This window comes from Ranitomeya imitator, chromosome 2 (assembly GCF_032444005.1).
Source record: "Ranitomeya imitator isolate aRanImi1 chromosome 2, aRanImi1.pri, whole genome shotgun sequence".
Classification (NCBI taxonomy): domain Eukaryota; kingdom Metazoa; phylum Chordata; class Amphibia; order Anura; family Dendrobatidae; genus Ranitomeya; species Ranitomeya imitator.
In genome coordinates, this window is record NC_091283.1 from 283,764,057 (window position 1) to 283,786,591 (window position 22,535).

General features: G+C 47.6%; 1 protein-coding gene across 1 annotated transcript in view; it reads left to right on the forward strand.

Annotated features, from left to right (window-relative positions):
• The first annotated feature begins 4,837 nt into the window (after positions 1-4,837).
• LOC138663175 (oocyte zinc finger protein XlCOF22-like) overlaps positions 4,838-22,535 on the forward strand; it is a 65,297-nt gene continuing 47,599 nt past the window's right edge. Inside the window, exon 1 of the mRNA XM_069749327.1 lies at positions 4,838-4,870. The gene's annotated coding sequence lies outside the window, so the exon portion shown is untranslated. The remainder of the gene's footprint in view (positions 4,871-22,535) is intronic.

Here is a 22,535-nt window from a genome sequence, read left to right on the forward strand (position 1 = left end):
GAAGGCAGCACTCCAACTCCTCTTGAAGGTGAATGTGACTTTATTGAACCCACATCTCTGTGCGACGTTTCGGCTCACACTGAGCCTTTTTCAAGCAGTGAGTGTCATTAACAAGGGTGTTTTTATAGGCATAATCTACATACATTTACATATTACATTGCTCATTAGGTATAAATATATGTTTACATACACTGAACAACAATTGTGTAAAAATTCTCATTTGTGCAATCCATATCTTACAAAGTGCATTGTGCTAAAGTGCTAATAAATTCCAGCATCTCCACTGTTATTTTAATTACTTTCCACGTATTACTTTATAATAATAAACATCTCTCTCCTAACGCGTGTTGTATTTATTTACATTCCTTACCCCGCCGCACACAGGTCGGACCACATGGAGGACACTGTATCTGCCATTATCGGCGTTCTCTGCGCTCTACTGCACATGTCCTGACGTCATTTCTCTCTGTCATACGTTGCCAGCTCATCAAAGTCCCTCTCTGGTCAATTCCTCTTAGCGCATGCGCACTAGCCACTTGTCAGTGCCGGGGCGCCATCTTGAATGTGGCACAAGAGCGTCTTCACGCCCCTTGCTCCCAGAAACTACTAAGATTCAATATCTATACTGCGGTACATCTATGTTTAAGTAGTATCATTTATAGATTATATATCTTTAACTATATTAATGGTGAATAATCTCTGGTTATACGGCATTCATTTACACTCTGACATAATGGACAACGCCTTCTTCAGGCTAGCTCCATCTGTCAATGTCCCTCCCATTTGACACACAGCCCTTCAAGGCCATATTGTCATCCTAGGGGGGTCCACATAAGTGATTTTTCTTGCCAACCATCCTATTCCCATAATAAACTTCCGTGCACCACAGACTTATATTATGCATGCTTTATTTATATCACTGAGACAGTGCTACCAGCTGACAGCCATGACAGGATACTTATAAATAGTAAGCAAAATTGTTTTTCTAAATTAGACAGTAAACAAAATTAAGCAATAAAATTATATAAAGAAAACAAATAGATAATTTAATTTAATTTAAATTTTAAAAATTTTAATTTAATTTTAATTTAATTTAATTATTAAATTTAAAAATAATTATTAAAATTAAAATAGATAATCTGTTTTTTCATCCTCCATGTGGTTTTGTCCATTAGTTGGCGGGCCAAGGACTGCTTGTAAGCTGCTGGATGTGAAGATATCACTAAAATGATATAAAACCATATTAAAATTGGAGTTACATAACAAAATCATTTCATTAGTACATCGTACTCCAACACCAGGGGTCCCCATACATCCAATTGCTAGGGGTATCTTTATAAGGCTAATACATATTAGGGTGAATCTTAAACTCCACATTGAGCCCCTTCGGCTTTAAAGTGTCAAGTACATAGATCCATTTTAATTCTTGTTTTTTCAAGAGGCTTATTCTATCCCCCCCTCTCCTTTGTATGGGAACCTTATCTATAATTCTAAATTTGAGATCTTTCTCGGTATGTCCCAGTTCTGTGAAGTGTTTCGAGACCGGGAGGTCTAGCCGCTTCTTCCTAATTGAGTGTCTATGGTTATTGATGCGTACTTTCAGCTCACAGGTTGTTTCCCCTATGTACCATAGTTTACACGGGCACTCTAACAAATAGATCACATGATCTGAGTTACATGTAAGGAATTGTTTGATAGCATATTCTTTACTCGTGCCTGGATGTTTGAATGTAGATCCCTTTAACATGTACTTGCAATTTACACACGACAAACATGGAAAACAGCCCCTCTGGCTCCCCCCAGTTAGGGTGGTCTGACTTCTGGTTTTCAAGGGGCCAATGTCTGATTTTACTACATAGTCCTTAATGTTTCTACTCCTACGGAAAGAAAACAATGGGGGCTCTTTAAATTCTTTTATTCCTGGTAAACAATTACCTAACATACCCCAGTGTTTTCTAATTATCCCCGCTATGTTTCCACTTTCCTCCGTATATGTCGTTACACATGGTATTCTAGTCAATGATTTTTTTCTATGTTGACTATCTTTTCCCAACAGTTTCTTCCGATCTTTTTTTGAGACTACTTTTTTTGCTAAAGTATCCATAACACTGTCAATTTCCCCATCCTCTTTCACAATCCTACGCACCCTTAGCAATTGGCTTAGTGGTATTGACCTCACCATATTTCGAGGGTGCTGACTATCATAGGCAAGAAGATTGTTTCTGTCAGTTTCTTTAACAAATAAAGTAGTTGTTAATTCTCCATTATTTAATCTGACAGATACATCCAAAAATTGTATACTTGTCCTAGAAGAGATCAATGTGAACTTAATGGTCTCATCTATTCTATTCAAATATTGATGAAAATCCACTAATTCTTCCTCTGTACCCTTCCAAAATACATCAAGAAAATACGCATTGCACACGGCCCAATGATTCTCTATGGGGCAGCTCCTATCTGCCGTATATTACGCATCCGTAATATACAGTATGTTACGGGCGTGGAAAATCGCAGCATGCTGCGTTTGTCAGCGTATTGCGCAAAAAATACGCCATTGAAAGTCTATGGGGGCGAGAAAAATGCAGATTACACATGGACCATGCGTGTGACTTGCGAGAAATATGCAGCGGTGTTCTATAGAAAAGCCGGCAATTCAGCGCGGTGTACAGTAAAATCGCACTGACAGAATAGAATAGAATAGAATAGGTAGAATAAATGTGTACACATAGAATAGGTAAATATATATATGTATATATATGTCAGTGAGACACACACACATATATATATATATATATATATATATATATATATATATTTAATTCAGCGCTAGATAGCAGAAAAGCCGGTAATTCAATTGACGGCTTTTGCTATCTCCTTCACAAACCCGACAGGATATGAGACATGGTTTACATACAGTAACCAATCTCATATGCCTTCTTTTATTACATATTCCTCTTTAGTAATGTAAGAAGTGTCATTGTGTCAAATTTGGGGTCTCTAGCTATTAAATTAAAGGGTTAAATCATGGAAAAAATTAGCATGGGCTCCCGCACAATTTTCTCCGCCAGAGTGGGAAAGCCAGTAACTGAGGGCAGATATTAATAGCCTGGAGAGGGACCATGGTTATTGGCCCCCCTGGCTAAAAACATCTGCCCCCAGCCACCCCAGAAAAGGCACATCTGGAAGATGCGCCTATTCTGGCACTTGGCCACTCTCTTCCCACTCCCGTGTAGCGGTGGGATATGGGGTAATGAAGGGTTAATGTCACCTTGCTATTGTAAGGTGACATTAAGCCAGGTTAATAATGGAGAGGTGTCAATTATAACACCTATCCATTATTAATCCAATAGTACGAAATGGTTAATAAAACACGCACACATTATTAAAAGTATTTTAATGAAATAAAGACACATGGTGTTTTAATATTTTATTATACTCTTCATCCACCTGAAGACCCTTGTCACCTGAAACAAAGGTAAAAAAAAACAAACAACAATATTCCATACCTTCCGTCGTTACAGTCCTGTCCTAAACTGTAAATCATCTGAAGGGGATAAATCATTTTACACCCAGGAGCTCTGCTAATGCAACTGAGCTCCTGACTGTAAAACTTGGTGAATGAATGGAATGCAGGGGAAAGTACTGTAGTTACCTCGAGTCGCGGTGATGCGCCCTCTGCTGGATGAACTCATATGAACTCGAGCGTGGGAACTTTTCAGAATATTTTCCCATAATGATCCATGCTATGTCCATTTTGCAAGCCTGCGAGAGAAAAATCGCCGTACAGAAGCCACACGGATAAATTTGTGCGTAAAAATCACATCCTCGCATTGAATACGGAACAGTGTTTTGGGACAATTACTGCGTATTACGGCAGTAAAAAATGGACCGTATTTACTTACGCCTAGTGTGATGCCGGCCTAATAGAGAGGAAATATTGGAGAACAAAACATGGAATATTCATATGGATCCAATCATTGTTTTATATAAAATCTACTTATTAAATGAACCAAAACATGGAACACAGCTCCGCTCCGTACACATAATAAACATATGGCTCTGCTCCGTACGCCTCATACACACGGCTCCGCTCCATACACCTCGTACACACCGGCTCCGCTCCATACACCTCGTACACACTGGCTCCGCTCCATACACCTCATACACACACGGCTCTGCTGCATACACCTTACACACACAGCTCCGCTCTGTACACACACGGCTCTGCTACACACAACTCGTAACCACACGGCTCCGCTACATACACCCCGTACACACTGGCTCCGCTCCGTACACCTCATACACACCAGCTAGGCTCTGTACACCTCATACACACACGGCTCCGCTCCGTACACCTCATACACACCGGCTCTGCTCCGTACACCTCGTACACACGTGGCTCCGCTCCGTACACCTCGTACACACACTGCTCTGCTCCGTACACCTCTTACACACAGCTCTGCTCCGTACACCTCTTACACACAGCTCTGCTCCGTACACCTCTTACACACACCGGCTCCGCTCCGTACACCTCATACACACACAGCTCTGCTCCGTACACCTCTTACACATACCGGCTCTGCTCCGTACACCTCTTACACACACCGGCTCCGCTCAGTACACCTCGTACACACACAGCTCTGCTCCGTACACCTCGTACACACGCGGCTCTGCTACATCCACACTGTAAATCCCTCCTGACCCCACACAGAAACTTCCCTCATCCAGCACCATGACAACCAGCACAGCAGAGTCCTGCATACACTGAGGCCCCTGATCATGTGACCCCTGACTCCTCCCCTCCTGTGACCTCATCACAGGTCCCGAGTCTGGGCACATAGCAGCCATACATGTGGTGGCAGCTCTGCAGGTCAGTGATGGGCAGTCCGGCTCTTGGACATTGTGCTACTTTTCCCACTTTTCTACCTCCAATCCCTTCACTATAAAGCCTGGGCCTCATTATACAGCTGTACAGGAGCCTAGTGGAGGCTTTTTAGCCATTTCTCAGACTGTAGCTCCTGGGAACAGGCCCTCACTCCAGTCCCTTCACTATAAAGCCTGGGCCTCATTATACAGCTGTACAGGGGTCTAGTGGAGGCTTTTTAGCCATTTCTCAGACTGTAGCTCCTGGGAACAGGCCCTCACTCCAGTCCCTTCACTATAAAGCCTGGGCCTCATTATACAGCTGTACAGGAGCCTAGTGGAGGCTTTTTAGCCATTTCTCAGACTGTAGTTCCTGGGAACAGGCCCTCGCTCCAGTCCCTTCATTATAAAGCCTGGGCCTCATTATACAGCTGTACAGGGGCCTAGTGGAGGCTTTTTAGCCATTTCTCAGACTGTAGTTCCTGGGAACAGGCCCTCGCTCCAGTCCCTTCATTATAAAGCCTGGGCCTCATTATACAGCTGTACAGGGGCCTAGTGGAGGCTTTTTAGCCATTTATCAGACTGTAGATCCTGGGAACAGGCCCTCACTCCAGTCCCTTCACTATAAAGCCTGGGCCTCATTATACAGCTGTACAGGAGCCTAGTGGAGGCTTTTTAGCCATTTCTCAGACTGTAGCTCCCGGGAACAGACCCTCGCTCCAGTCCCTTCACTATAAAGCCTGGGCCTCATTATACAGCTGTACAGGAGCCTAGTGGAGGCTTTTTAGCCATTTCTCAGACTGTAGCTCCTGGGAACAGGCCCTCACTCCAGTCCCTTCACTATAAAGCCTGGGCCTCATTATACAGCTGTACAGGGGCCTAGTGGAGGCTTTTTAGCCATTTCTCAGACTGTAGCTCCTGGGAACAGGCCCTCGCTCCAGTCCCTTCACTATAAAGCCTGGGCCTCATTATACAGCTGTACAGGGGCCTAGTGGAGGCTTTTTAGCCATTTCTCAGACTGTAGCTCCTGGGAACCGGCCCTCGCTCCAGTCCCTTCACTATAAAGCCTGGGCCTCATTATACAGCTGTACAGGAGCCTAGTGGAGGCTTTTTAGCCATTTCTCAGACTGTAGCTCCTGGGAACAGGCCCTCACTCCAGTCCCTTTACTATAAAGCCCAGGCCTCATTATACAGCTGTACAGGGGTCTAGTGGAGGCTTTTTAGCCATTTCTCAGACTGTAGCTCCTGGGAACAGGCCCTCGCTCCAGTCCCTTCACTATAAAGCCTGGGCCTCATTATACAGCTGTACAGGAGCCTAGTGGAGGCTTTTTAGCCATTTCTCAGACTGTAGCTCCCGGGAACAGTCCCTCGCTCCGGTCCCTTCACTATAAAGCCTGGGCCTCATTATACAGCTGTACAGGAGCCTAGTGGAGGCTTTTTAGCCATTTCTCAGACTGTACTTCCCGGGAACAGGCCCTCACTCTATTCCCTGCACTATAAAGCCTGGGCCTCATTATACAGCTGTACAGGGGTCTAGTGGAAGCGTTTTAGCCATTTCTCAGACTGTAGCTCCTGGGAACAGGCCCTCGCTCCAGTCCCTTCACTATAAAGCCTGGGCCTCATTATATAGCTATACAGGAGCCTAGTGGAGGCTTTTTAGCCATTTCTCAGACTGTAGCTCCCGGGAACAGGCCCTCGCTCCGGTCCCTTCACTATAAAGCCTGGGCCTCATTATACAGCTGTACAGGAGCCTAGTGGAGGCTTTTTAGCCATTTCTCAGACTGTAGTTCCCGGGAACAGGCCCTCACTCTATTCCCTTCACTATAAAGCCTGAGCCTCATTATACAGCTGTACAGGGGTCTAGTGGAGGCTTTTTAGCCATTTCTCAGACTGTAGCTCCTGGGAACAGGCCCTCGCTCCAGTCCCTTCACTATAAAGCCTGGGCCTCATTATACAGCTGTACAGGCGTCTAGTGAAGGCTTTTTAGCCATTTCTCAGACTGTAGCTCCTGGGAACAGGCCCTCACTCCAGTCCCTTCTCTATAAAGCCTGGGCCTCATTATACAGCTGTATAGGGGCCTAGTGGAGGCTTTTTACCCATTTCTCAGACTGTAGCTCCTGAGAGCATGCCCTCGCTCCAGTCCCTTCACTATAAACCTGGGCCTCATTATACAGCTGTACAGGGGTCTAGTGGAGGCTTTTTAGCCATTTCTCAGACTGTAGCTCCTGGGAACAGGCCCTCACTCCAGTCCCTTCACTATAAAGCCTGGGCCTCATTATACAGCTGTACAGGAGCCTAGTGGAGGCTTTTTAGCCATTTCTCAGACTGTAGCTCCCGGGAACAGACCCTCGCTCCGGTCCCTTCACTATAAAGCCTGGGCCTCATTATACAGCTGTACAGGGGCCTAGTGGAGGCTTTTTAGCCATTTCTCAGACTGTAGCTCCTGGGAACCGGCCCTCGCTCCAGTCCCTTCACTATAAAGCCTGGGCCTCATTATACAGCTGTACAGGAGCCTAGTGGAGGCTTTGTAGCGATTTCTCAGACTGTAGCTCCTGGGAACAGGCCCTCGCTCCAGTCCCTTCACTATAAAGCCTGGGCCTCATTATACAGCTGTACAGGAGCCTAGTGGAGGCTTTTTAGCCATTTCTCAGACTGTAGCTCCCGGAAACAGTCCCTCGGTCCGGTCCCTTCACTATAAAGCCTGGGCCTCATTATACAGCTGTACAGGAGCCTAGTGGAGGCTTTTTAGCCATTTCTCAGACTGTAGTTCCCAGGAACAGGCCCTCACTCTATTCCCTTCACTATAAAGCCTGGGCCTCATTATACAGCTGTACAGGGGTCTAGTGGAGGCTTTTTAGCCATTTCTCAGACTGTAGCTCCTGGGAACAGGCCCTCGCTCCAGTTCCTTCACTATAAAGCCTGGGCCTCATTATACAGCTGTACAGGAGCCTAGTGGAGGCTTTTTAGCCATTTCTCAGACTGTAGCTCCCGGGAACAGGCCCTCGCTCCGGTCCCTTCACTATAAAGCCTGGGCCTCATTATACAGCTGTACAGGAGCCTAGTGGAGGCTTTTTAGCCATTTCTCAGACTGTAGCTCCTGGGAACAGGCCCTCGCTCCAGTCCCTTCACTATAAAGCCCGGGCCTCATTATACAGCTGTACAGGGGCCTAGTGGAGGCTTTTTAGCCATTTATCAGACTGTAGATCCTGGGAACAGGCCCTCACTCCAGTCCCTTCACTATAAAGCCAGGGCCTCATTATGCAGCTGTACAGGCGTCTAGTGGAGGCTTTTTAGCCATTTCTCAGACTGTAGCTCCTGGGAACAGGCCCTCACTCCAGTCCCTTCACTATAAAGCCTGGGCCTCATTATACAGCTGTACAGGGGTCTAGTGGAGGCTTTTTAGCCATTTCTCAGACTGTAGCTCCTGGGAACAGGCCCTCACTCCAGTCCCTTCACTATAAAGCCTGGGCCTCATTATACAGCTGTACAGGAGCCTAGTGAAGGCTTTTTAGCCATTTCTCAGACTGTAGCTCCTGGGAACAGGCCCTCACTCCAGTCCCTTCTCTATAAAGCCTTGGCCTCATTATACAGCTGTATAGGGGCCTAGTGGAGGCTTTTTACCCATTTCTCAGACTGTAGCTCCTGAGAGCATGCCCTCGCTCCAGTCCCTTCACTATAAACCTGGGCCTCATTATACAGCTGTACAGGGGTCTAGTGGAGGCTTTTTAGCCATTTCTCAGACTGTAGCTCCTGGGAACAGGCCCTCACTCCAGTCCCTTCACTATAAAGCCTGGGCCTCATTATACAGCTGTACAGGAGCCTAGTGGAGGCTTTTTAGCCATTTCTCAGACTGTAGCTCCCGGGAACAGACCCTCGGTCCGGTCCCTTCACTATAAAGCCTGGGCCTCATTATACAGCTGTACAGGGGCCTAGTGGAGGCTTTTTAGCCATTTCTCAGACTGTAGCTCCTGGGAACCGGCCCTCGCTCCAGTCCCTTCACTATAAAGCCTGGGCCTCATTATACAGCTGTACAGGAGCCTAGTGGAGGCTTTTTAGCCATTTCTCAGACTGTAGCTCCTGGGAACAGGCCCTCACTCCAGTCCCTTTACTATAAAGCCCAGGCCTCATTATACAGCTGTACAGGGGTCTAGTGGAGGCTTTTTAGCCATTTCTCAGACTGTAGCTCCTGGGAACAGGCCCTCGCTCCAGTCCCTTCACTATAAAGCCTGGGCCTCATTATACAGCTGTACAGGAGCCTAGTGGAGGCTTTTTAGCCATTTCTCAGACTGTAGCTCCCGGGAACAGTCCCTCGCTCCGGTCCCTTCACTATAAAGCCTGGGCCTCATTATACAGCTGTACAGGAGCCTAGTGGAGGCTTTTTAGCCATTTCTCAGACTGTAGTTCCCGGGAACAGGCCCTCACTCTATTCCCTGCACTATAAAGCCTGGGCCTCATTATACAGCTGTACAGGGGTCTAGTGGAGGCGTTTTAGCCATTTCTCAGACTGTAGCTCCTGGGAACAGGCCCTCGCTCCAGTCCCTTCACTATAATGCCTGGGCCTCATTATATAGCTATACAGGAGCCTAGTGGAGGCTTTTTAGCCATTTCTCAGACTGTAGCTCCCGGGAACAGGCCCTCGCTCCGGTCCCTTCACTATAAAGCCTGGGCCTCATTATACAGCTGTACAGGAGCCTAGTGGAGGCTTTTTAGCCATTTCTCAGACTGTAGTTCCCGGGAACAGGCCCTCACTCTATTCCCTTCACTATAAAGCCTGAGCCTCATTATACAGCTGTACAGGGGTCTAGTGGAGGCTTTTTAGCCATTTCTCAGACTGTAGCTCCTGGGAACAGGCCCTCACTCCAGTCCCTTCTCTATAAAGCCTGGGCCTCATTATACAGCTGTATAGGGGCCTAGTGGAGGCTTTTTACCCATTTCTCAGACTGTAGCTCCTGAGAGCATGCCCTCGCTCCAGTCCCTTCACTATAAACCTGGGCCTCATTATACAGCTGTACAGGGGTCTAGTGGAGGCTTTTTAGCCATTTCTCAGACTGTAGCTCCTGGGAACAGGCCCTCACTCCAGTCCCTTCACTATAAAGCCTGGGCCTCATTATACAGCTGTACAGGAGCCTAGTGGAGGCTTTTTAGCCATTTCTCAGACTGTAGCTCCCGGGAACAGACCCTCGCTCCGGTCCCTTCACTATAAAGCCTGGGCCTCATTATACAGCTGTACAGGGGCCTAGTGGAGGCTTTTTAGCCATTTCTCAGACTGTAGCTCCTGGGAACCGGCCCTCGCTCCAGTCCCTTCACTATAAAGCCTGGGCCTCATTATACAGCTGTACAGGAGCCTAGTGGAGGCTTTTTAGCCATTTCTCAGACTGTAGCTCCTGGGAACAGGCCCTCACTCCAGTCCCTTTACTATAAAGCCCAGGCCTCATTATACAGCTGTACAGGGGTCTAGTGGAGGCTTTTTAGCCATTTCTCAGACTGTAGCTCCTGGGAACAGGCCTTCGCTCCAGTCCCTTCACCCTTCACTATAAAGCCTGGGCCTCATTATACAGCTGTACAGGAGCCTAGTGGAGTTTTATGTCTGCTAATGAAAGGTGTTATGAAGGCAATCCAGAGACACAGTGTGCCTAGCGATCCGAGCGCACACAGTGATCTGACAAATACCCAAAAACAAAGAAACGAGCTCTGAAACGTGGAAACTCTGTAGACCACACACCTGATCCTATCCTAAACACAACTAAAAGTGGTTGTGGATTGCGCCTAACAACTACCTAGGCAACTCGGCACAACCTAAGAAACTAGCTAGCCTGAAGACAGAAAAATAGGCCTGACTTGCCCCCAGAGAAATACCCCAAAGGAAAAGGCAGCCCCCCACATATAATGACTGTGAGTAAGATGAAAAGACAAAACGTAGGGATGAAATAGATTCAGCAAAGTGGGGCCCGATAATCTTAGACAGAGCGAGGACAGTAAAGCGAACTTTGCAGTCTACAAAAAACCCTAAAGCAAAAACCACGCAAAGGGGGCAAAAAGACCCACCGTGCCGGACTAACGGCACGGCGGTACACCCTTTGCGTCTCAGAGCTTCCAGCAAAACAAAAGACAAGCTGGACAGAAAAAAAACAACAAAAAAGCACTTGGCTATACAGAGCAGCAGTTCACAGGAACAATCAGGAGAAGCTCAGATCCAACACTGGAACATTGACTAGGAGCAAGGATAGCAGCATCAGGTGGAGTTAAGTAACGAAGCAGCTAATGAGCTCACCAGAACACCTGAGGAAGGAAGCCCAGAAGCTGCAGTACCACTTGTGACCACAGGAGTGAATTCAGCCACAGAATTCACAACAGTACCCCCCCCTTGAGGAGGGGTCACCGAACCCTCACCAGATCCCCCAGGCCTACCAGGATGAGCCGCATGAAAGGCACGAACAAGATCGGGAGCATGAACATCAGAGGCAAAAACCCAGGAATTATCTTCCTGAGCATAACCCTTCCATTTAACCAGATACTGGAGTTTCCGTCTAGAAACACGAGAATCCAAAATCTTCTCCACAATATACTCCAATTCCCCCTCCACCAAAACCGGGGCAGGAGGCTCAACAGATGGAACCATAGGTGCCACGTATCTCCGCAACAACGACCTATGGAATACATTATGTATGGAAAAGGAGTCTGGGAGGGTCAGACGAAAAGACACAGGATTGAGAATCTCAGAAATCCTATACGGACCAATAAAACGAGGTTTAAATTTAGGAGAGGAAACCTTCATAGGAATATGACGAGAAGATAACCAAACCAGATCCCCAACACGAAGTCGGGGACCCACACGGCGTCTGCGATTAGCAAAAAGTTGAGCCTTCTCCTGGGACAAGGTCAAATTGTCCACTACCTGAGTCCAGATCTGCTGCAACCTGTCCACCACAGAATCCACACCAGGACAGTCCGAAGACTCAACCTGTCCTGAAGAGAAACGAGGATGGAACCCAGAATTGCAAAAAAAATGGAGAAACCAAGGTAACCGAGCTGGCCCGATTTATTAAGGGCGAACTCAGCCAACGGCAAAAAGGACACCCAATCATCCTGGTCAGCAGAAACAAAACATCTCAGATATGTTTCCAAGGTCTGATTGGTTCGTTCGGTCTGGCCATTAGTCTGAGGATGGAAAGCCGAGGAAAAGGATAGGTCAATGCCCATCCTACCACAAAAGGCTCGCCAGAACCTTGAAACAAACTGGGAACCTCTGTCAGAAACAATATTCTCAGGAATGCCATGCAACCGAACCACATGCTGAAAGAACAAAGGTACCAAATCAGAGGAGGAAGGCAATTTAGCCAAGGGCACCAGATGGACCATTTTAGAAAAGCGATCACAGACCACCCAAATAACTGACATCTTTTGAGAAACGGGAAGGTCAGAAATGAAATCCATCAAAATATGTGTCCAAGGCCTCTTTGGGACCGGCAAGGGCAAAAGCAACCCACTGGCACGAGAACAGGAGAGCTTAGCCCTAGCACAAATCCCACAGGACTGCACAAAAGTACGTACATCCCGTGACAGAGATGGCCACCAGAAGGATCTAGCCACTAACTCTCTGGTGCCAAAGATTCCAGGATGACCAGCCAACACCGAACAATGAAGTTCAGAGATAAGTTTATTAGTCCACCTATCAGGGACAAACAGTTTCTCCGCTGGACAACGATCAGGTTTATTCGCCTGAAATTTTTGCAGCACCCGCCGCAAATCAGGGGAGATGGCAGACACAATGACTCCTTCCTTGAGGATACCCGCTGGCTCAGATAAACCCGGAGAGTCGGGCACAAAACTCCTAGACAGAGCATCCGCCTTCACATTTTTAGAGCCCGGAAGGTACGAAATCACAAAGTCGAAGCGGGCAAAAAATAACGACCAACGGGCCTGTCTAGGATTCAAGCGCTTGGCAGACTCGAGATAAGTCAAGTTCTTATGATCAGTCAATACCACCACGCGATGCTTAGCTCCTTCAAGCCAATGACGCCACTCCTCGAATGCCCACTTCATGGCCAGCAACTCTCGGCTGCCCACATCATAATTACGCTCAGCGGCCGAAAACTTCCTGGAAAAGAAAGCACATGGTTTCATCACTGAGCAATCAGAACCTCTCTGTGACAAAACCGCCCCTGCTCCAATCTCAGAAGCATCAACCTCGACCTGGAACGGAAGAGAAACATCTGGCTGACACAACACTGGGGCAGAACAAAAACGACGCTTCAACTCCTGAAAAGCTTCCACAGCAGCAGAAGACCAATTAACCAAATCAGCACCCTTCTTGGTCAAATCGGTCAATGGTTTGGCAATGCTAGAAAAATTACAGATGAAGCGACGATAAAAATTAGCAAAGCCCAGGAACTTTTGCAGACTTTTCAGAGATGTCGGCTGAATCCAATCCTGGATGGCTTGGACCTTAACTGGATCCATCTCGATAGTAGAAGGGGTAAAGATGAACCCCAAAAATGAAACTTTCTGCACACCGAAGAGACACTTTGATCCCTTCACAAACAAAGAGTTAGCACGCAGGACCTGAAAAACCATTCTGACCTGCTTCACATGAGACTCCCAATCATCTGAGAAGATCAAAATGTCATCCAAGTAAACAATCAGGAATTTATCCAGGTACTCACGGAAGATGTCATGCATAAAGGATTGAAACACTGATGGAGCATTGGCAAGTCCGAACGGCATCACTAGATACTCAAAATGACCCTCGGGCGTATTGAATGCAGTTTTCCATTCATCTCCTTGCCTGATTCTCACCAGATTATACGCACCACGAAGATCTATCTTAGTGAACCAACTAGCCCCCTTAATCCGAGCAAACAAGTCAGATAACAATGGCAAGGGATACTGAAATTTAACAGTGATCTTATTAAGAAGGCGGTAATCAATACACGGTCTCAGCGAACCATCCTTCTTGGCTACAAAGAAGAACCCTGCTCCCAGTGGTGATGACGATGGGCGAATATGTCCCTTCTCTAGGGATTCCTTCACATAACTGCGCATAGCGGCGTGTTCGGGCACGGATAAATTAAATAATCGACCTTTAGGGAATTTACTACCAGGAATCAAATTGATAGCACAATCACAGTCCCTATGCGGAGGTAGGGCATCGGACTTGGGCTCTTCAAATACATCCTGATAATCAGACAAGAACTCTGGGACCTCAGAAGGGGTGGATGACGAAATCGACAAAAATGGAACATCACCATGTACCCCCTGACAACCCCAGCTGGATACCGACATGGAATTCCAATCCAATACTGGATTATGGGTTTGTAGCCATGGCAACCCCAACACGACCACATCATGCAGATTATGCAACACCAGAAAGCGAATAACTTCCTGATGTGCAGGAGCCATGCACATGGTCAGCTGGGCCCAGTACTGAGGTTTATTCTTGGCCAAAGGTGTAGCATCAATTCCTCTCAATGGAATAGGACACTGCAAGGGCTCCAAGAAAAACCCACAACATTTAGCATAATCCAAATCCATCAGATTCAGGGCAGCGCCTGAATCCACAAACGCCATGACAGAAAACGACGACAAAGAGCATATCAAGGTAATGGACAGAAGGAATTTGGACTGTACAGTACCAATGACGGCAGACCTAGCGGACCGCTTAGTGCGCTTAGGACAATTAGAAATAGCATGAGTGGAATCACCACAGTAGAAACATAGCCCATTCAGACGTCTGTATTCCTGCCGTTCAACTCTGGTCATAGTCCTATCGCACTGCATAGGCTCAGGTTTAACCTCAGGCAATACCGCCAAATGGTGCACAGATTTACGCTCGCGCAAGCGTCGACCGATCTGAATGGCCAAAGACTCATTCAAACCAGCAGGCATAGGAAATCCCACCATGACATCCTTAAGAGCCTCAGAGAGACCCTTTCTGAGCAAAGCTGCCAGCACAGATTCATTCCACTGAGTGAGTACTGACCATTTCCTAAATTTCTGACAATATACTTCTATATCATCCTGACCCTGGCACAAAGCCAGCAAATTTTTCTCAGCCTGATCCACCGAATTAGGCTCATCGTACAGTAATCCGAGTGCCAGGAAAAACGCATCGACACTACTCAATGCAGGGTCTCCTGGCGCAAGAGAAAATGCCCAGTCTTGAGGGTCGCCGCGCAAAAAAGAAATAATAATCAAAACCTGTTGACTAGGATTACCAGAAGAATGAGGTTTCAAGGCCAGAAATAGCTTACAATTATTTTTGAAACTTAGAAACTTCGTTCTATCTCCAAAAAACAAATCAGGAATAGGAATTCTTGGTTCTAGCATATATTTCTGATCAATAGTATCTTGAATCTTTTGTACATTTATAACGAGATTATCCATTGAAGAGCACAGACCCTGAATATCCATGTCCACACCTGTGTCCAGAAACACCCAAATGTCTAGGGGGAAAAAAAAAAGTGAACACAGAGCAGAGGAAAAAAAAAAAAAATGATGTCAGAACTTTTTCTTTCCCTCTATTGAGAATCATTAGTTGGCTCCTAGTACTGTTATGTCTGCTAATGAAAGGTGTTATGAAGGCAATCCAGAGACACAGTGTGCCTAGCGATCCGAGCGCACACAGTGATCTGACAAATACCCAAAAACAAAGAAACGAGCTCTGAGACGTGGAAACTCTGTAGACCACACACCTGATCCTATCCTAAACACAACTAAAAGTGGTTGTGGATTGCGCCTAACAACTACCTAGGCAACTCGGCACAACCTAAGAAACTAGCTAGCCTGAAGACAGAAAAATAGGCCTGACTTGCCCCCAGAGAAATACCCCAAAGGAAAAGGCAGCCCCCCACATATAATGACTGTGAGTAAGATGAAAAGACAAAACGTAGGGATGAAATAGATTCAGCAAAGTGGGGCCCGATAATCTTAGACAGAGCGAGGACAGTAAAGCGAACTTTGCAGTCTACAAAAAACCCTAAAGCAAAAACCACGCAAAGGGGGCAAAAAGACCCACCGTGCCGGACTAACGGCACGGCGGTACACCCTTTGCGTCTCAGAGCTTCCAGCAAAACAAAAGACAAGCTGGACAGAAAAAAAACAACAAAACAGCAAAAAAGCACTTAGCTATACAGAGCAGCAGGTCACAGGAACAATCAGGAGAAGCTCAGATCCAACACTGGAACATTGACTAGGAGCAAGGATAGCAGCATCAGGTGGAGTTAAGTAATGAAGCAGCTAATGAGCTCACCAGAACACCTGAGGAAGGAAGCCCAGAAGCTGCAGTACCACTTGTGACCACAGGAGTGAATTCAGCCACAGAATTCACAACAGTGGAGGCTTTTTAGCCATTTCTCAGACTGTAGCTCCCGGGAACAGTCCCTCGCTCCGGTCCCTTCACTATAAAGCCTGGGCCTCATTATACAGCTGTACAGGAGCCTAGTGGAGGCTTTTTAGCCATTTCTCAGACTGTAGTTCCCAGGAACAGGCCCTCACTCTATTCCCTTCACTATAAAGCCTGGGCCTCATTATACAGCTGTACAGGGGTCTAGTGGAGGCTTTTTAGCCATTTCTCAGACTGTAGCTCCTGGGAACAGGCCCTCGCTCCAGTCCCTTCACTATAAAGCCTGGGCCTCATTATACAGCTGTACAGGAGCCTAGTGGAGGCTTTTTAGCCATTTCTCAGACTGTAGCTCCCGGGAACAGGCCCTCGCTCCGGTCCCTTCACTATAAAGCCTGGGCCTCATTATACAGCTGTACAGGAGCCTAGTGGAGGCTTTTTAGCCATTTCTCAGACTGTAGCTCCTGGGAACAGGCCCTCGCTCCAGTCCCTTCACTATAAAGCCCGGGCCTCATTATACAGCTGTACAGGGGTCTAGTGGAGGCTTTTTAGCCATTTATCAGACTGTAGATCCTGGGAACAGGCCCTCACTCCAGTCCCTTCACTATAAAGCCAGGGCCTCATTATGCAGCTGTACAGGCGTCTAGTGGAGGCTTTTTAGCCATTTCTCAGACTGTAGCTCCTGGGAACAGGCCTTCACTCCAGTCCCTTCACTATAAAGCCTGGGCCTCATTATACAGCTGTACAGGGGTCTAGTGGAGGCTTTTTAGCCATTTCTCAGACTGTAGCTCCTGGGAACAGGCCCTCACTCCAGTCCCTTCACTATAAAGCCTGGGCCTCATTATACAGCTGTACAGGAGCCTAGTGGAGGCTTTTTAGCCATTTCTCAGACTGTAGCTCCTGGGAACAGGCCCTCGCTCCAGTCCCTTCACTATAAAGCCTGGGCCTCATTATACAGCTGTACAGGAGCCTAGTGGAGGCTTTTTAGCCATTTCTCAGACTGTAGCTCCTGGGAACAGGCCCTCACTCCAGTCCCTTCACTATAAAGCCTGGGCCTCATTATACAGCTGTACAGGGGCCTAGTGGAGGTTTTTAGCCATTTCTCAGACTGTAGCTCCTGGGAACAGGCCCTCGCTCCAGTCCCTTCACTATAAAGCCTGGGCCTCATTATACAGCTGTACAGGTGCCTAGTGGAGGCTTTTTAGCCATTTCTTAGACTGAAGCTCCTGGGAACAGGCCCTCGCTCCAGTCCCTTCACTATAAAGCCCGGGCCTCATTATACAGCTGTACAGGGGCCTAGAGGAGGCTTTTTACCCATTTCTCAGACTGTAGCTCCTGGGAACAGGCCCTCGCTCCAGTCCCTTCACTATAAAGCCTGGGCCTCATTATACAGCTGTACAGGGGCCTAGTGGAGGCTTTTTAGCCATTTCTCAGACTGTAGCTCCTGGGAACAGGCCCTCGCTCCAGTCCCTTCACTATAAAGCCTGGGCCTCATTATACAGCTGTACAGGGGCCTAGTGGAGGCTTTTTAGCCATTTCTCAGACTGTAGCTCCTGGGAACAGGCCCTCGCTCCAGTCCCTTCACTATAAAGCCTGGGCCTCATTATACAGCTGTACAGGGGCCTAGTGGAGGCTTTTTAGCCATTTCTCAGACTGTAGCTCCTGGGAACCGGCCCTCGCTCCAGTCCCTTCACTATAAAGCCTTCGCCTCATTATACAGCTGTACAGGAGCCTAGTGGAGGCTTTTTAGCCATTTCTCAGACTGTAGCTCCTGGGAACAGGCCCTCACTCCAGTCCCTTTACTATAAAGCCCAGGCCTCATTATACAGCTGTACAGGGGTCTAGTGGAGGCTTTTTAGCCATTTCTCAGACTGTAGTTCCCGGGAACAGGCCCTCACTCTATTCCCTTCACTATAAAGCCTGAGCCTCATTATACAGCTGTACAGGGGTCTAGTGGAGGCTTTTTAGCCATTTCTCAGACTGTAGCTCCTGGGAACAGGCCCTCGCTCCAGTCCCTTCACTATAAAGCCTGGGCCTCATTATACAGCTGTACAGGCGTCTAGTGAAGGCTTTTTAGCCATTTCTCAGACTGTAGCTCCTGGGAACAGGCCCTCACTCCAGTCCCTTCTCTATAAAGCCTGGGCCTCATTATACAGCTGTATAGGGGCCTAGTGGAGGCTTTTTACCCATTTCTCAGACTGTAGCTCCTGAGAGCATGCCCTCGCTCCAGTCCCTTCACTATAAACCTGGGCCTCATTATACAGCTGTACAGGGGTCTAGTGGAGGCTTTTTAGCCATTTCTCAGACTGTAGCTCCTGGGAACAGGCCCTCACTCCAGTCCCTTCACTATAAAGCCTGGGCCTCATTATACAGCTGTACAGGAGCCTAGTGGAGGCTTTTTAGCCATTTCTCAGACTGTAGCTCCCGGGAACAGACCCTCGCTCCGGTCCCTTCACTATAAAGCCTGGGCCTCATTATACAGCTGTACAGGGGCCTAGTGGAGGCCTTTTAGCCATTTCTCAGACTGTAGCTCCTGGGAACCGGCCCTCGCTCCAGTCCCTTCACTATAAAGCCTGGGCCTCATTATACAGCTGTACAGGAGCCTAGTGGAGGCTTTTTAGCCATTTCTCAGACTGTAGCTCCTGGGAACAGGCCCTCACTCCAGTCCCTTTACTATAAAGCCCAGGCCTCATTATACAGCTGTACAGGGGTCTAGTGGAGGCTTTTTAGCCATTTCTCAGACTGTAGCTCCTGGGAACAGGCCTTCGCTCCAGTCCCTTCACTATAAAGCCTGGGCCTCATTATACAGCTGTACAGGAGCCTAGTGGAGGCTTTTTAGCCATTTCTCAGACTGTAGTTCCCGGGAACAGGCCCTCACTCTATTCCCTTCACTATAAAGCCTGAGCCTCATTATACAGCTGTACAGGGGTCTAGTGGAGGCTTTTTAGCCGTTTCTCAGACTGTAGCTCCTGGGAACAGGCCCTCGCTCCAGTCCCTTCACTATAAAGCCTGGGCCTCATTATACAGCTGTACAGGCGTCTAGTGAAGGCTTTTTAGCCATTTCTCAGACTGTAGCTCCTGGGAACAGGCCCTCACTCCAGTCCCTTCTCTATAAAGCCTGGGCCTCATTATACAGCTGTATAGGGGCCTAGTGGAGGCTTTTTACCCATTTCTCAGACTGTAGCTCCTGAGAGCATGCCCTCGCTCCAGTCCCTTCACTATAAACCTGGGCCTCATTATACAGCTGTACAGGGGTCTAGTGGAGGCTTTTTAGCCATTTCTCAGACTGTAGCTCCTGGGAACAGGCCCTCACTCCAGTCCCTTCACTATAAAGCCTGGGCCTCATTATACAGCTGTACAGGAGCCTAGTGGAGGCTTTTTAGCCATTTCTCAGACTGTAGCTCCCGGGAACAGACCCTCGCTCCGGTCCCTTCACTATAAAGCCTGGGCCTCATTATACAGCTGTACAGGGGCCTAGTGGAGGCCTTTTAGCCATTTCTCAGACTGTAGCTCCTGGGAACCGGCCCTCGCTCCAGTCCCTTCACTATAAAGCCTGGGCCTCATTATACAGCTGTACAGGAGCCTAGTGGAGGCTTTTTAGCCATTTCTCAGACTGTAGCTCCTGGGAACAGGCCCTCACTCCAGTCCCTTTACTATAAAGCCCAGGCCTCATTATACAGCTGTACAGGGGTCTAGTGGAGGCTTTTTAGCCATTTCTCAGACTGTAGCTCCTGGGAACAGGCCTTCGCTCCAGTCCCTTCACTATAAAGCCTGGGCCTCATTATACAGCTGTACAGGAGCCTAGTGGAGGCTTTTTAGCCATTTCTCAGACTGTAGCTCCCGGGAACAGTCCCTTGCTCCGGTCCCTTCACTATAAAGCCTGGGCCTCATTATACAGCTGTACAGGAGCCTAGTGGAGGCTTTTTAGCCATTTCTCAGACTGTAGTTCCCAGGAACAGGCCCTCACTCTATTCCCTTCACTATAAAGCTTGGGCCTCATTATACAGCTGTACAGGGGTCTAGTGGAGGCTTTTTAGCCATTTCTCAGACTGTAGCTCCCGGGAACAGGCCCTCGCTCCGGTCCCTTCACTATAAAGCCTGGGCCTCATTATACAGCTGTACAGGGGTCTAGTGGAGGCTTTTTAGCCATTTCTCAGACTGTAGCTCCTGGGAACAGGCCCTCGCTCCAGCCCCTTCACTATAAACCTGGGCCTCATTATAGAGCTGTACAGGGGTCTAGTGGAGGCTTTTTAGCCATTTCTCAGACTGTAGCTCCTGGGAACAGGCCCTCGCTCCAGTCGGTCTAGTGGAGGCTTTTTAGCCATTTCTCAGACTGTAGCTCCTGGGAACAGGCCCTCGCTCCAGTCCCTTCACTATAAAGCCTGGGCCTCATTATACAGCTGTACAGGCGCCTAGTGGAGGATTTTTAGCCATTTCTCAGACTGTAGCTCCCGGGAACAGGCCCTCGCTCCAGTCCCTTCACTATAAAGACTGGGCCTCGTTATACAGCTGTACAGGGGCCTAGTGAAGGCTTTTTAGCCATTTCTCTGTCTGTAGCTCCTGGGAACAGGCCCTCGCTCCAGTCCCTCCACTATAAAGCCTGGGCCTCATTATACAGCTGTACAGGTGTCTAGTGGAGGCTTTTTAGCCATTTTTCAGACTGTAGCTCCTGGGAACAGACCCTCGCTCCAATCCTTTCACTATAAAGCCTGAGCCTCATTATACAGCTGTACAGGCATCTAGCCATTTGTCAAACTACTGTGTTTTCTCTTTTTAAATCATACTAACACCCCAAAACATTCAAATGACCCTGTTCAAAAGTTTACATACCCTGGTAATTTTAGCCTGATAACATGCACAGAGGTTGACACAAATGGATTTGAATGGCTACTAAAAGTAACATCCTCACCTGTGACCTGTTTGCTTGTAATCAATGTATGTGCATAAAAACTGAGTGGGTTTGTGGGATCCAGACAGACTTTTGCATTTTTCAGCCACTAATGTTTCTGGATTGTGAGTCATGAGGAAAGCAAAAGAATTGTTAATGGATCTACGGGAAACGGTAGTTGAACTGTATAAAACAGGAAAGAGATACAAAAAGATATCCAAGCAATTGATAATGCCAGTCAGCAGCGTGCAAACTGTGATTATCAAATGGAAAATCAGGGACTCTGTAAAAACAAAACCATGGTCAGGTAGACCAACAAAAATGTAATCCACAACTACCAGGAAAATTATTCAGGGTGCAAAGAAATGCCCACAAATAACTTCAGCTGAAATACAGGACTGTTATGAACAGGTAATTCAGAACCACAATGGATCTTGAAGTTCAGAGCACACAAAGTGACCTGACAATTACCAAAAACATAGGACGAGCTCTGAGATGTGGGAACTCTGCTGACCGCAATCCCTAATCCTATCACACCACACTAGAGGTAGCTGTGTATTGCGCCTAACGCTCCCTATGCAACTCGGCACAGCCTGAGAAACTAACTAGCCCTGAAGATAGAAAAATAAGCCTACCTTGCCTCAGAGAAATTCCCCAAAGGAAAAGACAGCCCCCCACATATAATGACTGTGAGCAAAGATGAAAATACAAACACAGAGATGAAATAGATTTAGCAAAGTGAGGCCCGACTTACTGAATAGACCGAGGATAGGAAAGATTGCTTTGCGGTCAACACAAAAACCTACAAACAACCACGCAGAGGGGCAAAAAGACCCTCCGCACCGACTAACGGTACGGAGGTGCTCCCTCTGCGTCTCAGAGCTTCCAGCAAGCAAAAAAAACCAATATTGCAAGCTGGACAGAAAATATAGCAGACAAAAGTAACACAAGCAGAACTTAGCTTATGCAGGATAGACAGGCCACAGGAACGATCCAGGAGGAAGCAAGACCAATACTAGAACATTGACTGGAGGCCAGGATCAAAGCACCAGGTGGAGTTAAATAGAGCAGCACCTAACGACTTAACCTCAACACCTGAGGAAGGAAACTCAAAAGCCGCAGTACCACTCTCATCCACCAAAGGAAGCTCATAGACAGAACCAGCCGAAGTACCACTCACGACCACAGGAGGGAGCTTGTCCACAGAATTCACAACAGTACCCCCCCTTGAGGAGGGGTCACCGAACCCTCACCAGAGCCCCCAGGCCGACCAGGATGAGCCACATGAAAGGCACGAATCAGATCGGCAGCATGGACATCAGAGGCAAAGACCCAGGAATTATCTTCCTGACCATAACCTTTCCACTTAACCAGATACTGGAGTTTCCGTCTCGAAACACGGGAATCCAAAATCTTCTCCACTATATACTCCAATTCCCCTTCAAC